General features: G+C 50.1%; 4 non-coding genes across 4 annotated transcripts; all 4 read right to left on the bottom strand.

Moving 5' to 3' along the window:
- Positions 1-7,679: 7,679 nt before the first annotated feature.
- Positions 7,680-7,979, bottom strand: LOC146854332 (signal recognition particle RNA). The gene has a single exon (XR_014959146.1).
- Positions 7,980-15,704: 7,725 nt separating this feature from the next.
- Positions 15,705-16,004, bottom strand: LOC146854331 (signal recognition particle RNA). The gene has a single exon (XR_014981629.1).
- Positions 16,005-20,787: 4,783 nt separating this feature from the next.
- LOC146854330 (signal recognition particle RNA) lies at positions 20,788-21,087 on the bottom strand. Its single transcript, XR_014981668.1, has one exon.
- Positions 21,088-25,882: 4,795 nt separating this feature from the next.
- LOC146854329 (signal recognition particle RNA) lies at positions 25,883-26,182 on the bottom strand. Its single transcript, XR_014981702.1, has one exon.

The raw sequence follows: 26,182 nt of genomic DNA, 5'->3' as shown, positions 1-26,182 counted from the left end.
AAAGTAAGGTGGAATGAATTGATGGTTTACCAACCATGTTTCAAGAAAATCAATTTCACTATCCTTCAAAGAAAGGAAAAAAATGTCTTATCAAGAAGCAGTGTGAATATGGGAAGGGCCTTTAAAAAAGATGTGGAGTTTCCTAAAGTAAAAAAGAGGGTTGAACTGATTGAAGGGAGAGAGGAAGTAGGGTCGGAAAGATTGTGACGGGGAAGTGAATACAACATAAATACTAGTATTTAGAGAGTGAGAGACAGGTAGAGGGACAGAAGGGAAAGGAGAGTGAAAGTGAGAGAGAAGAGCCAGGTTAGGGCTGAGTTTCTCTTTATCTGCCAGTGACTCCCTGTAGAAGCTTGCCGGCACAATTTAGGCTGTCCTGTAGGCATCCCTTGTTATGCCGAGCCAGCCAATATTGAGAAAAATAGCATGGGTCACAATGATGGAACTCGTCTGCAACATCGGAAGTTTTAAAGTGGAATGGAGTGGGAGGGCTAGAAGAGTTACCATAAAGAATGAATACGCATCATTCTGTTCTCTAGCCTCAACAGCTGCAAGAGAGGAACTCCTGCTGGCCAAGAAGACCAATGTCAGTTCAGCTTGAACAGGTGAAAGCATGCCTGATTCTGCAAAGGTAGGAGATTACACTTTTGCGTCAGAGGTGGTCACGGGCTATTGCACATTAGGAAACCGTTTATTGAGGTGCAGTTGGATTACTCTATCTTCTACCACCTCAAAATCAGCTGCTCATGCAGTGTTCTATACCGATGAGCTATTTTGGTCCTCCCTGCCCCTTCCAGCTAGTGGGTCCCCTGACTAGGGAAAGTGATTCGAACAGATTTGCATATCTTTTCATAGGAGACTTCTTGACTTATTTTATACTGTGCCAAATCAAGGTAGATTGAGTAATGATCTTGACAGACCTATATTGGAGAACTGCAGTGTGAGAAAGTGGCTCTGTATATACTGTTCCCAAATAGATACAGGGTGTACAGAGTCCACAGTCCCCAGAGGTTTGGCAGAGGCTAAAGTTAGATATAACCTTACTCTCTAAAGTGGTAGCTTGGTCGAGCAGTAAGGCAGTATCAGAGGACAGTGTAAAGCATTTGTTGCACACACTCAGTCAGCAAATGGTCTCACACACTCAATAACTGAACTCTAGGCCAATGGTTTATCTACAAAAAATATATGCTTGTTTTATTTTAGAACCAACAATAGGTATTAAAATATACTTTCTCAGAATGAGATGCTTTATATAAATACTTTTGCAATATGCAATTGACTTTTGTAGAAAGTTACAAGTGGTTGCAATAGGCAACACAATTTTAAACACAATAATGCATTGAGCTCAATGGAAGTTTCAAGTTATTTGCAACAGATTACTTTTAGGATTACTTTTGGAGTTCCAGGACTGGATCCTAGATTCAGTCCTGGGTCAGTACTTGGAATCAAGTGATAAAAGTCGACTTAATTACTGTGATGATTTTTAGACAATATTTTGCTATTTTAAAAGTTCATAGAAAATATTTCATAGAAAACAGTCAATGATTCCCTATGGCAGAAAATTCAAGTTGCAGGTATAGTATGTTCTTGTTACTTTTGTAATCCAGTACTGGGTGCCTAGACTCAGTACTGGGACCTTTATCCAAAACAGGTAAGTAATTACGGTTTCAGAAATTATACGATTTTGAAAGAATATTCAAAGTTTGCAGAAATTGACACTTAGAAGAAATTTCACAGAAAAACAGTAAATGATTTCCTATGGGAGAAAATTGGGTTACTGGTAAGTAAAGTTGTAAGTATTTTTCAGAGTCAGTGCTGGGCACCAAGATCCAGCACTGGCAGCTCACCTAATAGCAGGTGAGTATTTTCGTTTTCGTTACTCGGCTGATTTTTGGTGAATATTTTAAGTTTTGAAAAGTCCACACTTAGAAGAAATTTCAGGAAAAACCAGTCAATGTTACCCTATGGAGAAGATTGAGTTATCGGTTTAAAGGTAAGTACTCGACTGGCAGAGTTAAGGTTCTGGGCATATACTCAGGCGTCTCCCAGGGTCAGGTAGGTACAGTTGGTTCACCCTCAGCGGCACAAGGGCGGCCGGGTGCAGAGAGAGTTATGCCCAATGTTATCCTATGAGAGGTAGGGGGGCCTTGGTTGGTGGCTGCTGACTAGCAGGCCACGTGGCTGTGGGAGCTGGGCTCCTGGTCACTTACTCAGGGCAAGTGGGGAAGTAGATAGATATAGAGGTTGCACTGCCAGGGCCACTCGGGCGGCTGGGTGCAGGGTGCTTTTGAGCATTCAGGCGCTCAATTGATTTGAATGGGAAATCTCTGGTTTAGAAAAAGACTGCAAGCTCGGGGACGAAGATTCTTCAGGTGCCACCACCACTTCGAGAGGTAAATTGGGTAGTTGGAGGATAGGTAGGTACCCCGGGATTCGGTACAGGGGGCCGCGGGGTGCCGGGTGCAGGGGTACCTTTTGGTGTCGGGAAATCTTACCCTCTGTTGATCGCGGTTGGGGGGGCACCTGGTTCTGAGGCTGCAGGCTTCTTCAGGAGTGTCGAGGGAGGTCCTTGGGTGCCGGACTCGGGGTCACAGTCGCCGTGGGGTCGTCCTTGTGGTCTTTGTTCACTCTGGCACAGGCCAGGCTTGGTGGGTGCAGAGTGTGAAGGCTTCGCGGTTCCGGGCTGCTGCCAGGGATTAGAAGTAGATTTGAGTAGAGCCTCTACTCATGGGAGTCCCAGGGGTTTAGAGTCAAAAGGTAGCCAGGTCCTCCAGGGTTTGTGAGGTTGCTGGCCACAAGAGATGCCGGGTTGGAGCAGCAGCAGGAGCAGGTTCGAGGGTCGACAGGCCGGTAGGGCTGGGGCCAAAGCAGTTGGTGTCTTCCTCTTCTTAGCAGCTGCAGGGCAGGTCTTCTTTCTTCTAGCTCTTCTTCGGATTTCGGAATCTGGAATCTGGGGAAGGAAGGTTCAGGGTGCCCCTAAATACTAGATTTAGGGGCGTTACAGGTAGGTGAAGGGCAGGGACCAATGGGCCCCTGTCCTGGGGTGGGTACACCCCCTATCCTGCCTCTCTCCTGTGGGAGGAGGGCAGTAGCCTAGTCCTTATTGGGCAGGGCTTTCCATCTTCAAGATGGCGAGAGCCCGGAGATGTGCTTCACCTCGCCTCCCCCACCTGAGGGGTGGGGTTGGCAGGCTGGCACATCCCCTGTACTTATTTGGGGTTTCCGGCCAAGCTTCCCGCCAGAGTGGGGGGTTGCAGGGGCCTGGGGAAGCTCACAGAGGCGGCATGCCTTTGAAGCTTCCCCCTGCCCATCCTGGGGGAGGAGATTTAGCACCTCGCCCAGGATGTGCATTGTTGCAGGCCCAGGAGAGCAGGGGCTCTCCTACCCAGGGGTCCAGCAACATGTCTGCAGTGTGGCAGCCTGGGCAGTCTCAGAACAGACATGGGTTGTAGGCTAGGTTTTAGGGGGCATCTCTAAGATGGCCTCTGGGGGGCTTGGTACATTAAATCCCACACTGGCATCAGTGTGGGTTTAATGTGCTGAGAAGTTTGATACCAAACTTCTCAGTCTTCAGTGTTGCCATTATGGTGCTGGGAAGTTCGTGTTTGACGAGCTCTCAGCACCATGTACTCTTAAATGGCAGCACTGCACGTACAGTGCCCAGGAATGTACCTGGGTACTGTAGGGGCACAGGGCTCCTGCTCCTGTGCCCACACCATTGGTATAGGGCACCCAGCTAGAGGGGTGGCTGATGTATGGCATGGCAGTGTAGGTGGTGGGCATGGCACACAGGGATGTGTGCCATGTCGATTCTTTGTTTTGTCTTGTACCCAGACACCCAGCCTGCAAGGGCAGTGTGTGTGTGTAAGGGTACAGGGCCTCTAAGGGTGGCACAATGAGTGCTGCAGCCCTTAGAGGCCTTCCCTAGTCAGAAGGCCCTGGGTACCCAGGGTACCATTTACCAGGGGCTGACATGTGTCCAGGGTGTGCCAATTTGTGTTTTGTGTTTTTAGGGAAGGAACATAAGCCCTGGGCACCTGATTGGCAGGAATCCAGGGCACACTCAGTCAATCAATCAATCATAGGCATTTATAAAGCGCACTACTCACCCGGAGGGTCTCAAGGCGCTAGGGGGGGGGGGGGGCGCTACTGCTCGAACAACCAGGTCTTGAGCTTCTTCCTGAAGGAGAGGTGGTCTTGGGTCAGGCGTAGGTCGGGAGGGAGGGCGTTCCAAGTCTTGGCGGCCAGGTGGGAGAAGGATCTTCCTCCTGTTGTCGCTCTGTGGATGCGGGGGACGGCTGCGAGGGCGTGACTGGTCGAGCGGAGGTGGCGTTTGGGAGCGTAGAAGTTGAGGCGGCTGTTGAGGTAGGTCGGGCCTTGGTTGTGTAGGGCTTTGTGTGCGTGGGTGAGGAGCCGGAAGGTGATTCTTTTGTTGATCGGGAGCCAGTGCAGGTCTCTCAGGTGTTTGGAGATGTGAGTTCGTCTGGGGACGTCGAGGATGAGTCTCGCCGAGGCGTTCTGGATCCGCTGGAGTCTCTTCTGGAGCTTGGCGGTGGTACCGGCGTAGAGGGCGTTGCCGTAGTCCAATCGACTGGTGACGAGGGCCTGGGTGACCGTCTTCCTGGTCTCGGTGGGGATCCACCGGAAGATCTTACGTAGCATGCGCAGGATGTTGAAACAGGACGAGGAGACGGCGTTGACTTGTCTGGTCATGGAGAGGGAGGAGTCCAGGATGAAGCCCAGGTTGTGTGCGTGGTCTGTCGGTTTGGGTGCGTTGCCCAGGGCGGGGGGCCACCAGGAGTCGTCCCAGGCGGAGGGTGAGGAGCCCAGGATGAGGACTTCCGTCTTGTCTGTGTTCAGTTTCAGGCGGCTGGTCGTCATCCACTCGGCCACGTTTTTCATCCCTTCGTGTAGGTTGGCTCTGGCGGTGGCGGGGTCGTTGGTCAGGGAGAGGATCAGCTGGGTGTCATCGGCGTAGGAGATGATGTTCAGGTTGTGTTGGCGTGCGATGGCCGCGAGGGGGCTCATGTAGACATTGAAGAGGGTGGGGCTGAGCGAGGAGCCCTGAGGGACGCCGCAGATGACTTCCGTGGCTTCTGATCTGAACGGGGGCAGGCGGACTCTCTGTGTCCTTCTGGTGAGGAAGGAGATGATCCAATCCAGTGCCTTCTCCTGGATTCCGACGTTGTTGAGGCGCTGCACTAGGGTGCGGTGGCAGACAGTGTCGAATGCCGTGGAGAGGTCTAGGAGGATGAGGGCCGCTGTTTCTCCGTTGTCCAGCAGGGTTCGGATGTCGTCGGTGGCAGCGATGAGGGCGGTCTCGGTGCTGTGGTTGGCCCGGAAGCCTGACTGGGAAGGGTCGAGGGAACCGGTCGTCTCGAGGAAGACTGCCAGTTGCTTGTTGATGGTCTTCTCGATGACTTTGGCTGGAAACGGGAGGAGCGAGATGGGGCGGTAGTTCTTGAGTTCGGTGGGGTCCGCCGTTGGTTTCTTTAGTAGAGCGTTGAGTTCGGCGTGCTTCCAGCTCTCAGGGAAGGTGGCGGTGTCGAGGGAGGTGTTGATGATGTCCCGCAGGTGGGGTGCGATGACAGCGTCAGCCTTGTTGAAGATGTGGTGAGGGCAGGGGTCGGTTGGGGATCCGGAGTGGATGGAGTTCATCGTGCTGATGGTGTCTTCGAGGTTGATCGGTGTCCAGGCGTTGAGGGTGGTGGTGGGGGGCGTTGGTTTGGTCGTGGGGAGCGTTGGTTGTGTTCTGAAGCTGTTGTGTATGTCAGCGATCTTGTTGTGGAAGTAGGAGGCGAGGGAGTTGCAGAGGTCTTGCGATGGGGTGATGTCGTTGGTTCCGGCGTTGGGGTTGGAGAGCTCTCTGACGATGTTGAAGAGTTCCTTGCTGTTGTGTGCGTTGTTGTCCAGCTGGTCCTTGAATGCTGTTTTCTTGGTGGCGTGGATCAGTTGATGGTGCATTCGGGTGGCGAGCTTGAGGGTAGTCATGTTGTCCGGCGTTGGGTCTCTTCTCCAGGCTTTCTCGAGGGCTCGGCAGTTCTTCTTGGAGCTCTTGAGTTCGTCGGTGAACCACGGGGCCTTCTTGCTTCCGGGTCTGCTGGGCGGGGTCCTCAGAGGGGCGAGCTCGTCCGCGCAGGTGGAGATCCATTTCGTGAGGTTGTCGGCGGCTTGGCTGGGGTTCGGTGAGCTGGCGGGAGGGTGCTGGCTCAGGGATGCGGCGAGTTGTTCGGCTGTGATCTTGTTCCAGCTTCTTCGTGCAGCCTGTTGCTGGTGGTGGTGGACCGTGGTTCTTTTGAAGGTGAAGTGGATGCAGCTGTGGTCCGTCCAGTGGAGTCCAGTGGCGTGGCTGAAGGAGATGTCTTTGCTGGACGAGAAGACGGCGTCGAGTGTGTGTCCGGCGAGGTGGGTGGGGGTGGTCACCAGCTGCTTGAGTCCGAGGGTGGCGAGGTTGTCAAGCAGGGTGGTGGTGTTGCTGTCGTTGTTGTTCTCCAGGTGGAAGTTGATGTCCCCGAGGAGGATGTAGTCAGCAGAGGGGAGGGCGTGCGGGCTGATGAAGTCGGCGATGTCTTCGCTGAATTGAGTGCGTGGTCCCAGGGGTCGGTAGATCAGGGTGTCTCTGAGGGTGGTCTTGGGGTCGGTGTGGATCTGGAAGTGCAGGTGTTCGGCGGTTGTCAGGGTGTTGTCGGCGTTGGTCGAGATACGGATGGTGTCCCTGTGGATGATGGCGATGCCTCCTCCAGTCTGGGTGTCGCGGTCTCTCCGGATGATCTTGTAGCCCTCTGGGATGGCGATGGCGATGTCGGGCGCCGAGGAGTCGTTCATCCAGGTTTCCGTGAGGAAGGCAACGTCAGGAGCTGTGGTGTCAAGGAGGTTCCAGAGTTGAACGGCGTGTCTGTGGACGGAGCGGGTGTTGAGCAGGATGCACTTGAGGTGGTTGCTGCTGGTGTTCGGCTTGGCGGGTGCTGGTGTGGGGCGGGTCCGGATGCAGGTGAACTTGCAGCAACTTGCAGCATTCAGCTATTCAGCAAAACGTGGGGGCATACCATGCAAGAACGATGGCACTTTCTCACATGCAGCGCCTGTCAACCTTCTCCTTATGCTGAGATTTTTAAACAACATCAACATTTAAAAGTATTAAACCGGTAAGAGTTAGCTGGAGTAAGGCCAGAGGCTCCAACGTTTGGGAGTTGCACAGCCCTCAGTCTTTTCATGTTTCGCTCAAAGAGTGAAGGGCCCTGTAATTTCTCCTTCTCATTCACATATGAAAAGAATGAGGGCAAATCAAAAAATGAATTAGAGCTGGACGTAGAAATGCAGCAGAAGGGCCAGCAAGCGCATTTCTAAGTTGCTCTATGAAGGATGCTTTTGTACTTGACAGATCAGTTTAATCCTACAGGTGCTCTAAAAGGAAGAATGCATTTGAGTCATCCTTGCTGAAAATCAAACAGCCATTTATTCTAGGTTGCTCTGAGTTTTCAGTCCTCTCCGCCTGCTAGCTTGTTGTTGCAATATGTCTCAATTCTGGAGAATTGTCTGCTATGCTGAAATGCGTGGCCCAGTTCAAATGTTCATCATATTTCCTGGAAAAATATCAAAAGGAAAACAAAGATTTGGTTTTGGGAAAATAATTTATTACACCTTGTAAAAATCAAAACTTTCACATTTGAGTCAAAAAAGAGAGGCTAGGTCTCACTATTTTGCTCAGGCTGTTTTACACGTACTGCTCACAGGTGCTGTCCTGCTACCAATGGGCATGGAAGCTTTGGCCTGCTCTGTTTCCAGCCTGGGTCGGTGCACCTCTCGTTACACAACCTGAAATTCTAGAGCTCCCTCTAGAACACCATATTGATGCCCAATGCAGCATGGACACCTGATCAACACAGCTGAGTGCAGCCCAGAACCCCTGAGCTCAAGCAATCCACAAGCCTCTGCCTCCCAAGTAACTAGGACAACAGGCACACACCACCTTGCCCGGCAAACACTGCAGCTGTCCTAATGATGAAATGCATTCCATAAGTAAGGATAATGATAAAGTAAGGTGGAATGAATTGATGGTTTACCAACCATGGTTCAAGAAAATCAATTTCACTATCCTTCAAAGAAAGGAAAAAAATGTCTTATCAAGAAGCAGTGTGAATATGGGAAGGGCCTTTAAAAAAGATGTGGAGTTTCCTAAAGTAAAAAAGAGGGTTGAACTGATTGAAGGGAGAGAGGAAGTAGGGTCGGAAAGATTGTGACGGGGAAGTGAATACAACATAAATACTAGTATTTAGAGAGTGAGAGACAGGTAGAGGGACAGAAGGGAAAGGAGAGTGAGAGTGAGAGAGAAGAGCCAGGTTAGGGCTGAGTTTCTCTTTATCTGCCAGTGACTCCCTGTAGAAGCTTGCCGGCACAATTTAGGCTGTCCTGTAGGCATCCCTTGTTATGCCGAGCCAGCCAATATTGAGAAAAATAGCATGGGTCACAATGATGGAACTCGTCTGCAACATCGGAAGTTTTAAAGTGGTATGGAGTGGGAGGGCTAGAAGAGTTACCATAAAGAATGAATACGCGTCATTCTGTTCTCTAGCCTCAACAGCTGCAAGAGAGGAACTCCTGCTGGCCAAGAAGACCAATGTCAGTTCAGCTTGAACAGGTGAAAGCATGCCTGATTCTGCAAAGGTAGGAGATTACACTTTTGCGTCAGAGGTGGTCACGGGCTATTGCACATTAGGAAACCGTTTATTGAGGTGCAGTTGGATTACTCTATCTTCTACCACCTCAAAATCAGCTGCTCATGCAGTGTTCTATACCGATGAGCTATTTTGGTCCTCCCTGCCCCTTCCAGCTAGTGGGTCCCCTGACTAGGGAAAGTGATTCAAACAAATTTGCATATCTTTTCATAGGAGACTTCTTGACTTATTTTATACTGTGCCAAATCAAGGTAGATTGAGTAATGATCTTGACAGACCTATATTGGAGAACTGCAGTGTGAGAAAGTGGTTCTGTTTAGACTGTTCCCAAATAGATACAGGGTGTACAGAGTCCACAGTCCCCAGAGGTTTGGCAGAGGCTAAAGTTAGATATAACCTTACTCTCTAAAGTGGTAGCTTGGTCGAGCAGTAAGGCAGTATCAGAGGACAGTGTAAAGCATTCGTTGCACACACTCAGTCAGCAAATGGTCTCACACACTCAATAACTGAACTCTAGGCCAATGGTTTATCTACAAAAAATATATGCTTGTTTTATTTTAGAACCAACAATAGGTATTAAAATATACTTTCTCAGAATGAGATGCTTTATATAAATACTTTTGCAATATGCAATTGACTTTTGTAGAAAGTTACAAGTGGTTGCAATAGGCAACACAATTTTAAACACAATAATGCATTGAGCTCAATAGAAGTTTCAAGTTATTTGCAACAGATTACTTTTAGGATTACTTTTGGAGTTCCAGGACTGGATCCTAGATTCAGTCCTGGGTCAGTACTTGGAATCAAGAGATAAAAGTCGACTTAATTACTGTGATGATTTTTAGACAATATTTTGCTATTTTAAAAGTTGATAGAAAATATTTCATAGAAAACAGTCAATGATTCCCTATGGCAGAAAATTCAAGTTGCAGGTATAGTATGTTCTCGTTACTTTTGTAATCCAGTAATGGGTGCCTAGACTCAGTACTGGGACCTTTATCCAAAACAGGTAAGTAATTACGTTTTCAGAAATTATACGATTTTTAAAGAATATTCAAAGTTTGCAGAAATTGACACTTAGAAGAAATTTCACAGAAAAACAGTCAATGATTTCCTACGGGAGAAAATTGGGTTACTGGTAAGTACAGTTGTAAGTATTTTTCAGAGTCAGTGCTGGGCACCAAGATCCAGCACTGGGAGCTCACCTAATAGCAGGTGATTATTTTCGTTTTCGTTACTCAGCTGATTTTTGGTGAATATTTTAAGTTTTGAAAAGTCCACACTTAGAAGAAATTTCAGGAAAAACCAGTCAATGTTACCCTATGGAGAAGATTGAGTTATCGGTTTAAAGGTAAGTACTCGACTGGCAGAGTTAAGGTTCTGGGCATAGACTCAGGCGTCTCCCAGGGTCAGGTAGGTACAGTTGGTTCACCCTCAGCGGCACAAGGGCGGCCGGGTGCAGAGAGAGTTATGCCCAATGTTATCCTATGAGAGGTAGGGGGGCCTTGGTTGGTGGCTGCTGACTAGCAAGCCACGTGGCTGTGGGAGCTGGGCTCCTGGTCACTTACTCAGGGCAAGTGGGGAAGTAGATAGATATAGAGGTTGCACTGCCAGGGCCACTCGGGCGGCTAGGTGCAGGGTGCTTTTGAGCATTCAGGCGCTCAATTGATTTGAATGGGAAATCTCTGGTTTAGAAAAAGACTGCAAGCTCGGGGACGAAGATTCTTCAGGTGCCACCACCACTTCGAGAGGTAAGTTGGGTAGTTGGAGGATAGGTAGGTACCCCGGGATTGGGCACAGGGGTCCGCGGGGCGCCGGGTGCAGGGGTACCTTTTGGTGTCGGGAAATCTTACCCTCTGTTGATCGCGGTTGGGGGGGCACCTGGTTCTGAGGCTGCAGGCTTCTTCAGGAGTGTCGAGGGAGGTCCTTGGGTGCCAGACTCGGGGTCACAGTCGCCGTGGGGTCGTCCTTGTGGTCTTTGTTCACTCTGGCACAGGCCAGGCTTGGTGGGTGCAGAGTGTGAAGGCTTCGCGGTTCCGGGCTGCTGCCAGGGATTAGAAGTAGATTTGAGTAGAGCCTCTACTCATGGGAGTCCCAGGGGTTTAGAGTCAAAAGGTAGCCAGGTCCTCTAGGGTTTGTGAGGTTGCTGGCCACAAGAGATGCCGGGTTGGAGCAGGAGCAGGTTCGAGGGTCGACAGGCCGGTAGGGCTGGGGCCAAAGCAGTTGGTGTCTTCCTCTTCTTAGCAGCTGCAGGGCAGGTCTTCTTTCTTCTAGCTCTTCTTCGGATTTCGGAATCTGAAATCTGGGGAAGGAAGGTTCAGGGTGCCCCTAAATTCTAGATTTAGGGGCGTTACAGGTAGGTGAAGGGCAGGGACCAATGGGCCCCTGTCCTGGGGTGGGTACACTCCCTATCCTGCCTCTCTCCTGTGGGAGGAGGGCAGTAGCCTAGTCCTTATTGGGCAGGGCTTTCCATCTTCAAGATGGCGAGAGCCCGGAGATGTGCTTCACCTCGCCTCCCCCACCTGAGGGGTGGGGTTGGCAGGCTGGCACATCCCCTGTCCTTATTTGGGGTTTCCGGCCAAGCTTCCCGCCAGAGTGGGGGGTTGCAGTGGCCTGGGGAAGCTCACAGAGGCGGCATGCCTTTGAAGCTTCCCCCTGCCCATCCTGGGGGAGGAGATTTAGCACCTCGCCCAGGATGTGCATTGTTGCAGGCCCAGGAGAGCAGGGGCTCTCCTACCCAGGGGTCCAGCAACATGTCTGCAGTGTGGCAGCCTGGGCAGTCTCAGAACAGACATGGGTTGTAGGCTAGGTTTTAGGGGGCATCTCTAAGATGCCCTCTGGGGGGCTTGGTACATTAAATCCCACACTGGCATCAGTGTGGGTTTAATGTGCTGAGAAGTTTGATACCAAACTTCTCAGTCTTCAGTGTTGCCATTATGGTGCTGGGAAGTTCGTGTTTGACGAGCTCTCAGCACCATGTACTCTTAAATGGCAGCACTGAACGTAGAGTGCCCAGGAATGTACCTGGGTACTGTAGGGGCAGAGGGCTCCTGCTCCTGTGCCCACACCATTGGTATAGGGCACCCAGCTAGAGGGGTGGCTGATTTATGCCATGGCAGTGTAGGTGGTGGGCATGGCACACAGGGATGTGTGCCATGTCGACTCTTTGTTTTGTCCTGTACCCAGACACCCAGCCTGCAAGGGCAGTGTGTGTGTGTAAGGGTACAGGGCCTCTAAGGGTGGCACAATGAGTGCTGCAGCCCTTAGAGGCCTTCCCTAGTCAGAAGGCCCTGGGTACCCAGGGTACCATTTACCAGGGGCTGACATGTGTCCAGGGTGTGCCAATTTGTGTTTTGTGTTTTTAGGGAAGGAACATAAGCCCTGGGCACCTGATTGGCAGGAATCCAGGGCACACTCAGTCAATCAATCAATCATAGGCATTTATAAAGCGCACTACTCACCCGGAGGGTCTCAAGGCGCTAGGGGGGGGGGTCCGCTACTGCTCGAACAACCAGGTCTTGAGCTTCTTCCTGAAGGAGAGGTGGTCTTGGGTCAGGCGTAGGTCGGTCGGGAGGGCGTTCCAAGTCTTGGCGGCCAGGTGGGAGAAGGATCTTTCTCCTGTTGTCGCTCTGTGGATGCAGGGGACGGCTGCGAGGGCGTGACTGGTCGAGCGGAGTTGGCGTTTGGGAGCGTAGAAGTTGAGGCGGCTGTTGAGGTAGGTCGGGCCTTGGTTGTGAAGGGCTTTGTGTGCGTGGGTGAGGACCCGGAAGGTGATTCTTTTGTTGATCGGGAGCCAGTGCAGGTCTCTCAGGTGTCTGGAGATGTGAGTTCGTCTGGGGACGTCGAGGATGAGTCTCGCCGAGGCGTTCTGGATCCGCTGGAGTCTCTTCTGGAGCTTGGCGGTGGTACCGGCGTAGAGGGCGTTGCCGTAGTCCAATCGACTGGTGACGAGGGCCTGGGTGACCGTCTTCCTGGTCTCGGTGGGGATCCACCGGAAGATCTTACGTAGCATGCGCAGGATGTTGAAACAGGACGAGGAGAAGGCGTTGACTTGTCTGGTCATGGAGAGGGAGGAGTCCAGGATGAAGCCCAGGTTGCGTGCGTGGTCTGTCGGTTTGGGTGCGTTGCCCAGGGCGGGGGGCCACCAGGAGTCGTCCCAGGCGGAGGGTGAGGAGCCCAGGATGAGGACTTCCGTCTTGTCTGTGTTCAGTTTCAGGCGGCTGGTCGTCATCCACTCGGCCACGTTTTTCATCCCCTCGTGTAGGTTGGCTCTGGCGGTGGCGGGGTCGTTGGTCAGGGAGAGGATCAGCTGGGTGTCATCGGCGTAGGAGATGATGTTCAGGTTGTGTTGGCGTGCGATGGCCGTGAAGGGGCTCATATAGACATTGAAGAGGGTGGGGCTGAGCGAGGAGCCCTGAGGGACGCCGCAGATGACTTCCGTGGCTTCTGATCTGAACGGGGGCAGGCGGACTCTCTGTGTCCTTCTGGTGAGGAAGGAGATGATCCAATCCAGTGCCTTCTCCTGGATTCCGACGTTGTTGAGGCGCTGCACTAGGGTGCGGTGGCAGACAGTGTCGAATGCCATGGAGAGGTCTAGGAGGATGAGGGCCGCTGTTTCTCCGTTGTCCAGCAGGGTTCGGATGTCGTCGGTGGCAGCGATGAGGGCGGCCTCGGTGCTGTGGTTGGCCCGGAAGCCTGACTGGGAAGGGTCGAGGGAACCGGTCGTCTCGAGGAAGACTGCCAGTTGCTTGTTGATGGTCTTCTCGATGACTTTGGCTGGAAACGGGAGGAGCGAGATGGGGCGGTAGTTCTTGAGTTCGGTGGGCTCCGCCGTTGGTTTCTTTAGTAGAGCGTTGAGTTCGGCGTGCTTCCAGCTCTCAGGGAAGGTGGCGGTGTCGAGGGAGGTGTTGATGATGTCCCGCAGGTGGGGTGCGATGACAGCGTCGGCCTTGTTGAAGATGTGGTGAGGATAGGGGTCGGTTGGGGATCCGGAGTGGATGGAGTTCATCGTGCTGATGGTGTCTTCGAGGTTGATCGGTGTCCAGGCGTTGAGGGTGGTGGTGGGGGGCGTTGGTTTGGTCGTGGGGAGCGTTGGTTGTGTTCTGAAGCTGTTGTGTATGTCAGCGATCTTGTTGTGGAAGTAGGAGGCGAGGGAGTTGCAGAGGTCTTGCGATGGGGTGATGTCGTTGGTTCCGGCGTTGGGGTTGGAGAGCTCTCTGACGATGTTGAAGAGTTCCTTGCTGTTGTGTGCGTTGTTGTCCAGCCGGACCTTGAATGCTGTTTTCTTGGTGGCGTGGATCAGTTGATGGTGCATTCGGGTGGCGAGCTTGAGGGTAGTCATGTTGTCCGGCGTTGGGTCTCTTCTCTAGGCTTTCTCGAGGGCTCGGCAGTTCTTCTTGGAGCTCTTGAGTTCGTCGGTGAACCACGGGGCCTTCTTGCTTCCGGGTCTGCTGGGCGGGGTCCTCAGAGGGGCGAGCTCGTCCGCGCAGGTGGAGATCCATTTCGTGAGGTTGTCGGCGGCTTGGCTGGGGTTCGGTGAGCTGGCGGGAGGCTGCTGGCTCAGGGATGCGGCGAGTTGTTCGGCTGTGATCTTGTTCCAGCTTCTTCGTGCAGCCTGTTGCTGGTGGTGGTGGACCGTGGTTCTTTTGAAGGTGAAGTGGATGAAGCTGTGGTCCGTCCAGTGGAGTCCAGTGGCGTGGCTGAAGGAGATATCTTTGCTGGACGAGAAGACGGCGTCGAGTGTGTGTCCGGCGAGGTGGGTGGGGGTGGTCACCAGCTGCTTAAGTCCGAGGGTGGCGAGGTTGTCAAGCAGGGTGGTGGTGTTGCTGTCGTTGTTGTTCTCCAGGTGGAAGTTGATGTCCCCGAGGAGGATGTAGTCAGCAGAGGGGAGGGCGTGCGGGCTGATGAAGTCGGCTATGTCTTCGCTGAATTGAGTGCGTGGTCCCGGGGGTCGGTAGATCAGGGTGCCTCTGAGGGTGGTCTTGGGGTCGGTGTGGATCTGGAAGTGCAGGTGTTCGGCGGTTGTCAGGGTGTTGTCGGCGTTGGTCGAGATACGGATGGTGTCCCTGTGGATGATGGCGATGCCTCCTCCAGTCTGGTTGTCGCGGTCTCTCCGGATGATCTTGTAGCCCTCTGGGATGGCGATGGCGATGTCGGGCGCCGAGGAGTCGTTCATCCAGGTTTCCGTGAGGAAGGCAACGTCAGGAGCTGTGGTGTCGAGGAGGTTCCAGAGTTGAACGGCGTGTCTGTGGACGGAGCGGGTGTTGAGCAGGATGCACTTGAGGTGGTTGCTGCTGGTGTTCGGCTTGGCGGGTGCTGGTGTGGGGCGGGTCCGGATGCAGGTGAACTTGCAGCAACTTGCAGCATTCAGCAATTCAGCAAAATGTGGGGGCATACCATGCAAGAACGATGGCACTTTCTCACATGCAGCGCCTGTCAACCTTCTCCTTATGCTGAGATTTTTAAAAAACATCAACATATAAAAGTATTAAACCTGTAAGAGTTAGCTGGAGTAAGGCCAGAGGCTCCAACGTTTGGGAGTTGCACAGCCCTCAGTCTTTTCATGTTTCGCTCAAAGAGTGAAGGGCCCTGTAATTTCTCCTTCTCATTCACATATGAAAAGAATGAGGGCAAATCAAAAAATGAATTAGAGCTGGACGTAGAAATGCAGCAGAAGGGCCGGCAAGCGCATTTCTAAGTTGCTCTATGAAGGAAGCTTTTGTACTTGACAGATCAGTTTAATCCTACAGGTGCTCTAAAAGGAAGAATGCATTTGAGTCATCCTTGCTGAAAATCACACAGCCATTTATTCTAGGTTGCACTGAGTTTTCAGTCCTCTCCGCCTGCTAGCTTGTTGTTGCAATATGTCTCAATTCTGGAGAATTGTCTGCTATGCTGAAATGCGTGGCCCAGTTCAAATGTTCATCATATTTCCTGGAAAAATATCAAAAGGAAAACAAAGATTTGGTTTTGGGAAAATAATTTATTACACCTTGTAAAAATCAAAACGTTCACATTTGAGTCAAAAAAGAGAGGCTAGGTCTCACTATTTTGCTCAGGCTGTTTTACACGTACTGCTCACAGGTGCTGTCCTGCTACCAATGGGCATGGAAGCTTTGGCCTGCTCTGTTTCCAGCCTGGGTCGGTGCACCTCTCGTTACACAACCTGAAATTCTAGACCTCCCTCTAGAACACCATATTGTTGCCCAATGCAGCATGGACACCTGATCAACACAGCTGAGTGCAGCCCAGAACCCCTGAGCTCAAGCAATCCACAAGCCTCTGCCTCCCAAGTAACTAGGACAACAGGCACACGCCACCTTGCCCGGCAAACACTGCAGCTGTCCTAATGATGAAATGCATTCCATAAGTAAGGATAATGATAAAGTAAGGTGGAATGAATTGATGGTTTACCAACCATGTTTCAAGAAAATCAATTTCACTATCCTTCAAAGAAAGGAAAAAAATGTCTTATCAAGAAGCAGTGTGAATATGGGAAGGGCCTTTAAAAAAGATGTGGAGTTTCCTAAAGTAAAAAAGAGGGTTGAACTGATTGAAGGGAGAGAAGAAGTAGGGTCGGAAAGATTGTGACGGGGAAGTGAATACAACATAAATACTAGTATTTAGAGAGTGAGAGACAGGTAGAGGGACAGAAGGGAAAGGAGAGTGAGAGTGAGAGAGAAGAGCCAGGTTAGGGCTGAGTTTCTCTTTATCTGCCAGTGACTCCCTGTAGAAGCTTGCCGGCACAATTTAGGCTGTCCTGTAGGCATCCCTTGTTATGCCGAGCCAGCCAATATTGAGAAAAATAGCATGGGTCACAATGATGGAACTCGTCTGCAACATCGGAAGTTTTAAAGTGGAATGGAGTGGGAGGGCTAGAAGAGTTACCATAAAGAATGAATACGCGTCATTCTGTTCTCTAGCCTCAACAGCTGCAAGAGAGGAACTCCTGCTGGCCAAGAAGACCAATGTCAGTTCAGCTTGAACAGGTGAAAGCATGCCTGATTCTGCAAAGGTAGGAGATTACACTTCAGAGGTGGTCACGGGCTATTGCACATTAGGAAACCGTTTATTGAGGTGCAGTTGGATTACTCTATCTTCTACCACCTCAAAATCAGCTGCTCATGCAGTGTTCTATACCGATGAGCTATTTTGGTCCTCCCTGCCCCTTCCAGCTAGTGGGTCCCCTGACTAGGGAAAGTGATTCAAACAGATTTGCATATCTTTTCATAGGAGACTTCTTGACTTATTTTATACTGTGCCAAATCAAGGTAGATTGAGTAATGATCTTGACAGACCTATATTGGAGAACTGCAGTGTGAGAAAGTGGCTCTGTTTAGACTGTTCCCAAATAGATACAGGGTGTACAGAGTCCACAGTCCCCAGAGGTTTGGCAGAGGCTAAAGTTAGATATAACCTTACTCTCTAAAGTGGTAGCTTGGTCGAGCAGTAAGGCAGTATCAGAGGACAGTGTAAAGCATTTGTTGCACACACTCAGTCAGCAAATGGTCTCACACACTCAATAACTGAACTCTAGGCCAATGGTTTATCTACAAAAAATATATGCTTGTTTTATTTTAGTACCAACAATGGGTATTAAAATATACTTTCTCAGAATGAGATGCTTTATATAAATACTTTTGCAATATGCAATTGACTTTTGTAGAAAGTTACAAGTGGTTGCAATAGGCAACAAAATTTTAAACACAATAATGCATTGAGCTCAATGGAAGTTTCAAGTTATTTGCAACAGATTACTTTTAGGATTACTTTTGGAGTTCCAGGACTGGATCCTAGATTCAGTCCTGGGTCAGTACTTGGAATCAATCGATAAAAGTCGACTTAATTACTGTGATGATTTTTAGACAATATTTTGCTATTTTAAAAGTTGATAGAAAATATTTCATAGAAAACAGTCAATGATTCCCTATGGCAGAAAATTTAAGTTGCAGGTATAGTATGTTCTCGTTACTTTTGTAATCCAGTACTGGGTGCCTAGTCTCAGTACTGGGACCTTTATCCAAAACAGGTAAGTAATTACGTTTTCAGAAATTATACGATTTTTAAAGAATATTTAAAGTTTGCAGAAATTGACAGAAGAAATTTCACAGAAAAACAGTCAATGATTTCCTATGGGAGAAAATTGGGTTACTGGTAAGTACAGTTGTAAGTATTTTTCAGAGTCAGTGCTGGGCACCAAGATCCAGCACTGGGAGCTCACCTAATAGCAGGTGAGTATTTTCGTTTTCGTTACTCGGCTGATTTTTGGTGAATATTTTAAGTTTTGAAAAGTCCACACGGAAGAAATTTCAGGAAAAACCAGTCAATGTTACCCTATGGAGAAGATTGAGTTATCGGTTTAAAGGTAAGTACTCGACTGGCAGAGTTAAGGTTCTGGGCATAGACTCAGGCGTCTCCCAGGGTCAGGTAGGTACAGTTGGTTCACCCTCAGCGGCACAAGGGCGGCCGGGTGCAGAGAGAGTTATGCCCAATGTTATCCTATGAGAGGTAGGGGGGCCTTGGTTGGTGGCTGCTGACTAGCAGGCCACGTTGCTGTGGGAGCTGGGCTCCTGGTCACTTACTCAGGGCAAGTGGGGAAGTAGATAGATATAGAGGTTGCACTGCCAGGGCCACTCGGGCGGCTGGGTGCAGGGTGCTTTTGAGCATTCAGGCGCTCAATTGATTTGAATGGGAAATCTCTGGTTTAGAAAAAGACTGCAAGCTCGGGGACGAAGATTCTTCAGGTGCCACCACCACTTCGAGAGGTAAGTTGGGTAGTTGGAGGATAGGTAGGTACCCCGGGATTGGGCACAGGGGGCCGCGGGGCGCCGGGTGCAGGGGTACCTTTTGGTGTCGGGAAATCTTACCCTCTGTTGATCGCGGTTGGGGGGGCACCTGGTTCTGAGGCTGCAGGCTTCTTCAGGAGTGTCGAGGGAGGTCCTTGGGTGCCGGACTCGGGGTTACAGTCGCCGTGGGGTCGTCCTTGTGGTCTTTGTTCACTCAGGCACAGGCCAGGCTTGGTGGGTGCAGAGTGTGAAGGGTTCGCGGTTCCGGGCTGCTGCCAGGGATTAGAAGTAGATTTGAGTAGAGCCTCTACTCATGGGAGTCCCAGGGGTTTAGAGTCAAAAGGTAGCCAGGTCCTCCAGGGTTTGTGAGGTTGCTGGCCACAAGAGATGCCGGGTTGGAGCAGCAGCAGGAGCAGGTTCGAGGGTCGACAGGCCGGTAGGGCTGGGGCCAAAGCAGTTGGTGTCTTCCTCTTCTTAGCAGCTGCAGGGCAGGTCTTCTTTCTTCTAGCTCTTCTTCGGATTTCGGAATCTGGAATCTGGGGAAGGAAGGTTCAGGGTGCCCCTAAATACTACATTTAGGGGCGTTACATGTAGGTGAAGGGCAGGGACCAATGGGCCCCTGTCCTGGGGTGGGTACACCCCCAATCCTGCCTCTCTCCTGTGGGAGGAGGGCAGTAGCCTAGTCCTTATTGGGCAGGGCTTTCCATCTTCAAGATGGCGAGAGCCCGGAGATGTGCTTCACCTCGCCTCCCCCACCTGAGGGGTGGGGTTGGCAGGCTGGCACATCCCCTGTCCTTATTTGGGGTTTCCGGCCAAGCTTCCCGCCAGAGTGGGGGGTTGCAGGGGCCTGGGGAAGCTCACAGAGGCGGCATGCCTTTGAAGCTTCCCCCTGCCCATCTTGGGGGAGGAGGTTTAGCACCTCGCCCAGGATGTGCATTGTTGCAGGCCCAGGAGAGCAGGGGCTCTCCTACCCAGGGGTCCAGCAACATGTCTGCAGTCTGGCAGCCTGGGCAGTCTCAGAACAGACATGGGTTGTAGGCTACGTTTTAGGGGGCATCTCTAAGATGCCCTCTGGGGGGCTTGGTACATTAAATCCCACACTGGCATCAGTGTGGGTTTAATGTGCTGAGAAGTTTGATACCAAACTTCTCAGTCTTCAGTGTTGCCATTATGGTGCTGGGAAGTTCGTGTTTGACGAGCTCTCAGCACCATGTACTCTTAAATGGCAGCACTGCACGTACAGTGCCCAGGAATGTACCTGGGTACTGTAGGGGCACAGGGCTCCTGCTCCGGTGCCCACACCATTGGTATAGGGCACCCAGCTAGAGGGGTGGCTGATGTATGCCATGGCAGTGTAGGTGGTGGGCATGGCACACAGGGATGTGTGCCATGTCGACTCTTTGTTTTGTCTTGTACCCAGACACCCAGCCTGCAAGGGCAGTGTGTGTGTGTAAGGGTACAGGGCCTCTAAGGGTGGCACAATGAGTGCTGCAGCCCTTAGAGGCCTTCCCTAGTCAGAAGGCCCTGGGTACCCAGGGTACCATTTACCAGGGGCTGACATGTGTCCAGGGTGTGCCAATTTGTGTTTTGTGTTTTTAGGGAAGGAACATAAGCCCTGGGCACCTGATTGGCAGGAGTCCAGGGAACACTCAGTCAAAGTACATTCAGCAATTCAGCAAAACGTGGGGGCATACCATGCAAGAAAGATGGCACTTTCTCACATGCAGCGCCTGTCAACCTTCTCCTTATGCTGAGATTTTTAAACAACATCAACATTTAAAAGTATTAAACCGGTAAGAGTTAGCTGGAGTAAGGCCAGAGGCTCCAACGTTTGGGAGTTGCACAGCCCTCAGTCTTTTCATGTTTCGCTCAAAGAGTGAAGGGCCCTGTAATTTCTCCTTCTCATTCACATATGAAAAGAATGAGGGCTAATCAAAAAATGAATTAGAGCTGGACGTAGAAATGCAGCAGAAGGGCCAGCAAGCGCATTTCTAAGTTGCTCTATGAAGGATGCTTTTGTACTTGACAGATCAGTTTAATCCTACAGGTGCTCTAAAAGGAAGAATGCATTTGAGTCATCCTTGCTGAAAATCACACAGCCATTTATTCTAGGTTGCACTGAGTTTTCAGTCCTCTCCGCCTGCTAGCTTGTTGTTGCAATATGTCTCAATTCTGGAGAATTGTCTGCTATGCTGAAATGCGTGGCCCAGTTCAAATGTTCATCATATTTCCTGGAAAAATATCAAAAGGAAAACAAAGATTTGGTTTTGGGAAAATAATTTATTACACCTTGTAAAAATCAAAACTTTCACATTTGAGTCAAAAAAGAGAGGCTAGGTCTCACTATTTTGCTCAGGCTGTTTTACACGTACTGCTCACAAGTGCTGTCCTGCTACCAACGGGCATGGAAGCTTTGGCCTGCTCTGTTTCCAGCCTGGGTCAGTGCACCTCTCGTTACACAACCTGAAATTCTAGAGCTCCCTCTAGAACACCATATTGATGCCCAATGCAGCATGGACACCTGATCAACACAGCTGAGTGCAGCCCAGAACCCCTGAGCTCAAGCAATCCACAAGCCTCTTCCTCCCAAGTAACTAGGACAACAGGCACACACCACCTTGCCCGGCAAACACTGCAGCTGTCCTAATGATGAAATGCATTCCATAAGTAAGGATAATGATAAAGTAAGGTGGAATGAATTGATGGTTTACCAACCATGTTTCAAGAAAATCAATTTCACTATCCTTCAAAGAAAGGAAAAAAATGTCTTATCAAGAAGCAGTGTGAATATGGGAAGGGCCTTTAAAAAAGATGTGGAGTTTCCTAAAGTAAAAAAGAGGGTTAAACTGATTGAAGGGAGAGAGGAAGTAGGGTCGGAAAGATTGTGACGGGGAAGTGAATACAACATAAATACTAGTATTTAGAGAGTGAGAGACAGGTAGAGGGACAGAAGGGAAAGGAGAGTGAGAGTGAGAGAGAAGAGCCAGGTTAGGGCTGAGTTTCTCTTTATCTGCCAGTGACTCCCTGTAGAAGCTTGCCAGCACAATTTAGGCTGTCCTGTAGGCATCCCTTGTTATGCCGAGCCAGCCAATATTGAGAAAAATAGCATGGGTCACAATGATGGAACTCGTCTGCAACATCGGAAGTTTTAAAGTGGTATGGAGTGGGAGGGCTAGAAGAGTTACCATAAAGAATGAATACGCGTCATTCTGTTCTCTAGCCTCAACAGCTGCAAGAGAGGAACTCCTGCTGGCCAAGAAGACCAATGTCAGTTCAGCTTGAACAGGTGAAAGCATGCCTGATTCTGCAAAGGTAGGAGATTACACTTTTGCGTCAGAGGTGGTCACGGGCTATTGCACATTAGGAAACCGTTTATTGAGGTGCAGTTGGATTACTCTATCTTCTACCACCTCAAAATCAGCTGCTCATGCAGTGTTCTATACCGATGAGCTTTTTTGGTCCTCCCTGCCCCTTCCTGCTAGTGGGTCCCCTGACTAGGGAAAGTGATTCGAACAGATTTGCATATCTTTTCATAGGAGACTTCTTGACTTATTTTATACTGTGCCAAATCAAGGTAGATTGAGTAATGATCTTGACAGACCTATATTGGAGAACTGCAGTGTGAGAAAGTGTCTCTGTATATACTGTTCCCAAATAGATACAGGGTGTACAGAGTCCACAGTCCCCAGAGGTTTGGCAGAGGCTAAAGTTAGATATAACCTTACTCTCTAAAGTGGTAGCTTGGTCGAGCAGTAAGGCAGTATCAGAAGACAGTGTAAAGCATTTGTTGCACACACTCAGTCAGCAAATGGTCTCACACACTTAATAACTGAAGTCTAGGCCAATGGTTTATCTACAAAAAATATATGCTTGTTTTATTTTAGAACCAACAATGGGTATTAAAATATACTTTCTCAGAATGAGATGCTTTATATAAATACTTTTGAAATATGCAATTGACTTTTGTAGAAAGTTACAAGTGGTTGCAATAGGCAACAAAATTTTAAACACAATAATGCATTGAGCTCAATGGAAGATTCAAGTTATTTGCAACAGATTACTTTTAGGATTACTTTTGGAGTTCCAGGACTGGATCCTAGATTCAGTCCTGGGTCAGTACTTGGAATCAAGTGATAAAAGTCGACTTAATTACTGTGATGATTTTTAGACAATATTTTGCTATTTTAAAAGTTGATAGAAAATATTTAATAGAAAACAGTCAATGATTCCCTATGGCAGAAAATTCAAGTTGCAGGTATAGTATGTTCTCGTTACTTTTGTAATCCAGTACTGGGTGCCTAGACTCAGTACTGGGACCATTATCCAAAACAGGTAAGTAATTACGTTTTCAGAAATTATACGATTTTTAAAGAATATTCAAAGTTTGCAGAAATTGACACTTAGAAGAAATTTCACAGAAAAACAGTCAATGATTTCCTATGTGAGAAAATTGGGTTACTGGTAAGTACAGTTGTAAGTATTTTTCAGAGTCAGTGCTGGGCACCAAGATCCAGCACTGGGAGCTCACCTAATAGCAGGTGAGTATTTTCGTTTTCGTTACTCGGCTGATTTTTGGTGAATATTTTAAGTTTTGAAAAGTCCACACTTAGAAGAAATTTCAGGAAAAACCAGTCAATGTTACCCTATGGAGAAGATTGAGTTATCGGTTTAAAGGTAAGTACTCGACTGGCAGAGTTAAGGTTCTGGGCATAGACTCAGGCATCTCCCAGGGTCAGGTAGGTACAGTTGGTTCACCCTCAGCGGCACAAGGGCGGCCGGGTGCAGAGAGAGTTATGCCCAATGTTATCCTATGAGAGGTAGGGGGGCCTTGGTTGGTGGCTGCTGACTAGCAGGCCACGTGGCTGTGGGAGCTGGGCTCCTGGTCACTTACTCAGGGCAAGTGGGGAAGTAGATAGATATAGAGGTTGCACTGCCAGGGCCACTCGGGCGGCTGGGTGCAGGGTGCTTTTGAGCATTCAGGCGCTCAATTGATTTGAATGGGAAATCTCTGGTTTAGAAAAAGACTGCAAGCTCGGGGACGAAGATTCTTCAGGTGCCACCACCACTTCGAGAGGTAAGTTGGTTAGTTGGAGGATAGGTAGGTACCCCGGGATTGGGCACAGGGGGCCGCGGGGCGCCGGGTGCAGGGGTACCTTTTGGTGTCGGGAAATCTTACCCTCTGTTGATCGCGGTTGGGGGGGCACCTGGTTCTGAGGCTGCAGGCTTCTTCAGAAGTGTCGAGGGAGGTCCTTGGGTGCCGGACTCGGGGTCACAGTCGCCGTGGGGTTGTCCTTGTGGTCTTTGTTCACTCTGGCACAGGCCAGGCTTGGTGGGTGCAGAGTGTGAAGGCTTCGCGGTTCCGGGCTGCTGCCAGGGATTAGAAGTAGATTTGAGTAGAGCCTCTACTCATGGGAGTCCCAGGGGTTTAGAGTCAAAAGGTAGCCAGGTCCTCCAGGGTTTGTGAGGTTGCTGGCCACAAGACATGCCGGGTTGGAGCAGGAGCAGGAGCAGGTTCGAGGGTCGACAGGCCGGTAGGGCTGGGGCCAAAGCAGTTGGTGTCTTCCTCTTCTTAGCAGCTGCAGGGCAGGTCTTCTTTCTTCTAGCTCTTCTTCGGATTTCGGAATCTGAAATCTGGGGAAGGAAGGTTCAGGGTGCCCCTAAATACTAGATTTAGGGGCGTTACAGGTAGGTGAAGGGCAGGGACCAATGGGCCCCTGTCCTGGGGTGGGTACACCCCCTATCCTGCCTCTCTCCTGTGGGAGGAGGGCAGTAGCCTAGTCCTTATTGGGCAGGGCTTTCCATCTTCAAGATGGCGAGAGCCCGGAGATGTGCTTCACCTCGCCTCCCCCACCTGAGGGGTGGGGTTGGCAGGCTGGCACATCCCCTGTCCTTATTTGGGGTTTCCGGCCAAGCTTCCCGCCAGAGTGGGGGGGTTGCAGTAGCCTGGGGAAGCTCACAGAGGCGGCATGCCTTTGAAGCTTCCCCCTGCCCATCCTGGGGGAGGAGATTTAGCACCTCGCCCAGGATGTGCATTGTTGCAGGCCCAGGAGAGCAGGGGCTCTCCTACCCAGGGGTCCAGCAACATGTCTGCAGTGTGGCAGCCTGGGCAGTCTCAGAACAGACATGGGTTGTAGGCTAGGTTTTAGGGGGCATCTCTAAGATGCCCTCTGGGGGCTTGGTACATTAAATCCCACACTGGCATCAGTGTGGGTTTAATGTGCTGAGAAGTTTGATACCAAACTTCTCAGTCTTCAGTGTTGCCATTATGGTGCTGGGAAGTCCGTGTTTGACGAGCTCTCAGCACCATGTACTCTTAAATGGCAGCACTGCACGTACAGTGCCCAGGAATGTACCTGGGTACTGTAGGGGCACAGGGCTCCTGCTCCTGTGCCCACACCATTGGTATAGGGCACCCAGCTAGAGGGGTGGCTGATGTATGCCATGGCAGTGTAGGTGGTGGGCATGGCACACAGGGATGTGTGCCATGTCGACTCTTTGTTTTGTCTTGTACCCAGACACCCAGCCTGCAAGGGCAGTGTGTGTGTGTAAGGGTACAGGGCCTCTAAGGGTGGCACAATGAGTGCTGCAGCCCTTAGAGGCCTTCCCTAGTCAGAAGGCCCTGGGTACCTAGGGTACCATTTACCAGGGGCTGACATGTGTCCAGGGTGTGCCAATTTGTGTTTTGTGTTTTTAGGGAAGGAACATAAGCCCTGGGCACCTGATTGGCAGGAGTCCAGGGCACACTCAGTCAAAGTACATTCAGCAATTCAGCAAAACGTGGGGGCATACCATGCAAGAAAGATGGCACTTTCTCACATGCAGCGCCTGTCAACCTTCTCCTTATGCTGAGATTTTTAAACAACATCAACATTTAAAAGTATTAAACCGGTAAGAGTTAGCTGGAGTAAGGCCAGAGGCTCCAACGTTTGGGAGTTGCACAGCCCTCAGCCTTTTCATGTTTCGCTCAAAGAGTGAAGGGCCCTGTAATTTCTCCTTCTCATTCACATATGAAAAGAATGAGGGCTAATCAAAAAATGAATTAGAGCTGGACGTAGAAATGCAGCAGAAGGGCCAGCAAGCGCATTTCTAAGTTGCTCTATGAAGGATGCTTTTGTACTTGACAGATCAGTTTAATCCTACAGGTGCTCTAAAAGGAAGAATGCATTTGAGTCATCCTTGCTGAAAATCACACAGCCATTTATTCTAGGTTGCACTGAGTTTTCAGTCCTCTCCGCCTGCTAGCTTGTTGTTGCAATATGTCTCAATTCTGGAGAATTGTCTGCTATGCTGAAATGCGTGGCCCAGTTCAAATGTTCATCATATTTCCTGGACAAATATCAAAAGGAAAACAAAGATTTGGTTTTGGGAAAATAATTTATTACACCTTGTAAAAATCAAAACTTTCACATTTGAGTCAAAAAAGAGAGGCTAGGTCTCACTATTTTGCTCAGGCTGTTTTACACGTACTGCTCACAGGTGCTGTCCTGCTACCAATGGCCTTGGAAGCTTTTTCCTGCTCTGTTTCCAGCCTGGGTCGGTGCACCTCTCGTTACACAACCTGAAATTCTAGAGCTCCCTCTAGAACACCATATTGATGCCCAATGCAACATGGACACCTGATCAACACAGCTGAGTGCAGCCCAGAACCCCTGAGCTCAAGCAATCCACAAGCCTCTGCCTCCCAAGTAACTAGGACAACAGGCACACGCCACCTTGCCCGGC

The sequence above is a fragment of the Triturus cristatus genome, chromosome 4_1, assembly GCF_964204655.1.
Source record: "Triturus cristatus chromosome 4_1, aTriCri1.1, whole genome shotgun sequence".
Taxonomy (NCBI): Eukaryota; Metazoa; Chordata; class Amphibia; order Caudata; family Salamandridae; genus Triturus; species Triturus cristatus.
The sequence above is the reverse complement of the archived record's forward strand: the minus strand, read 5'-3'. Positions and strand labels throughout refer to the sequence as shown.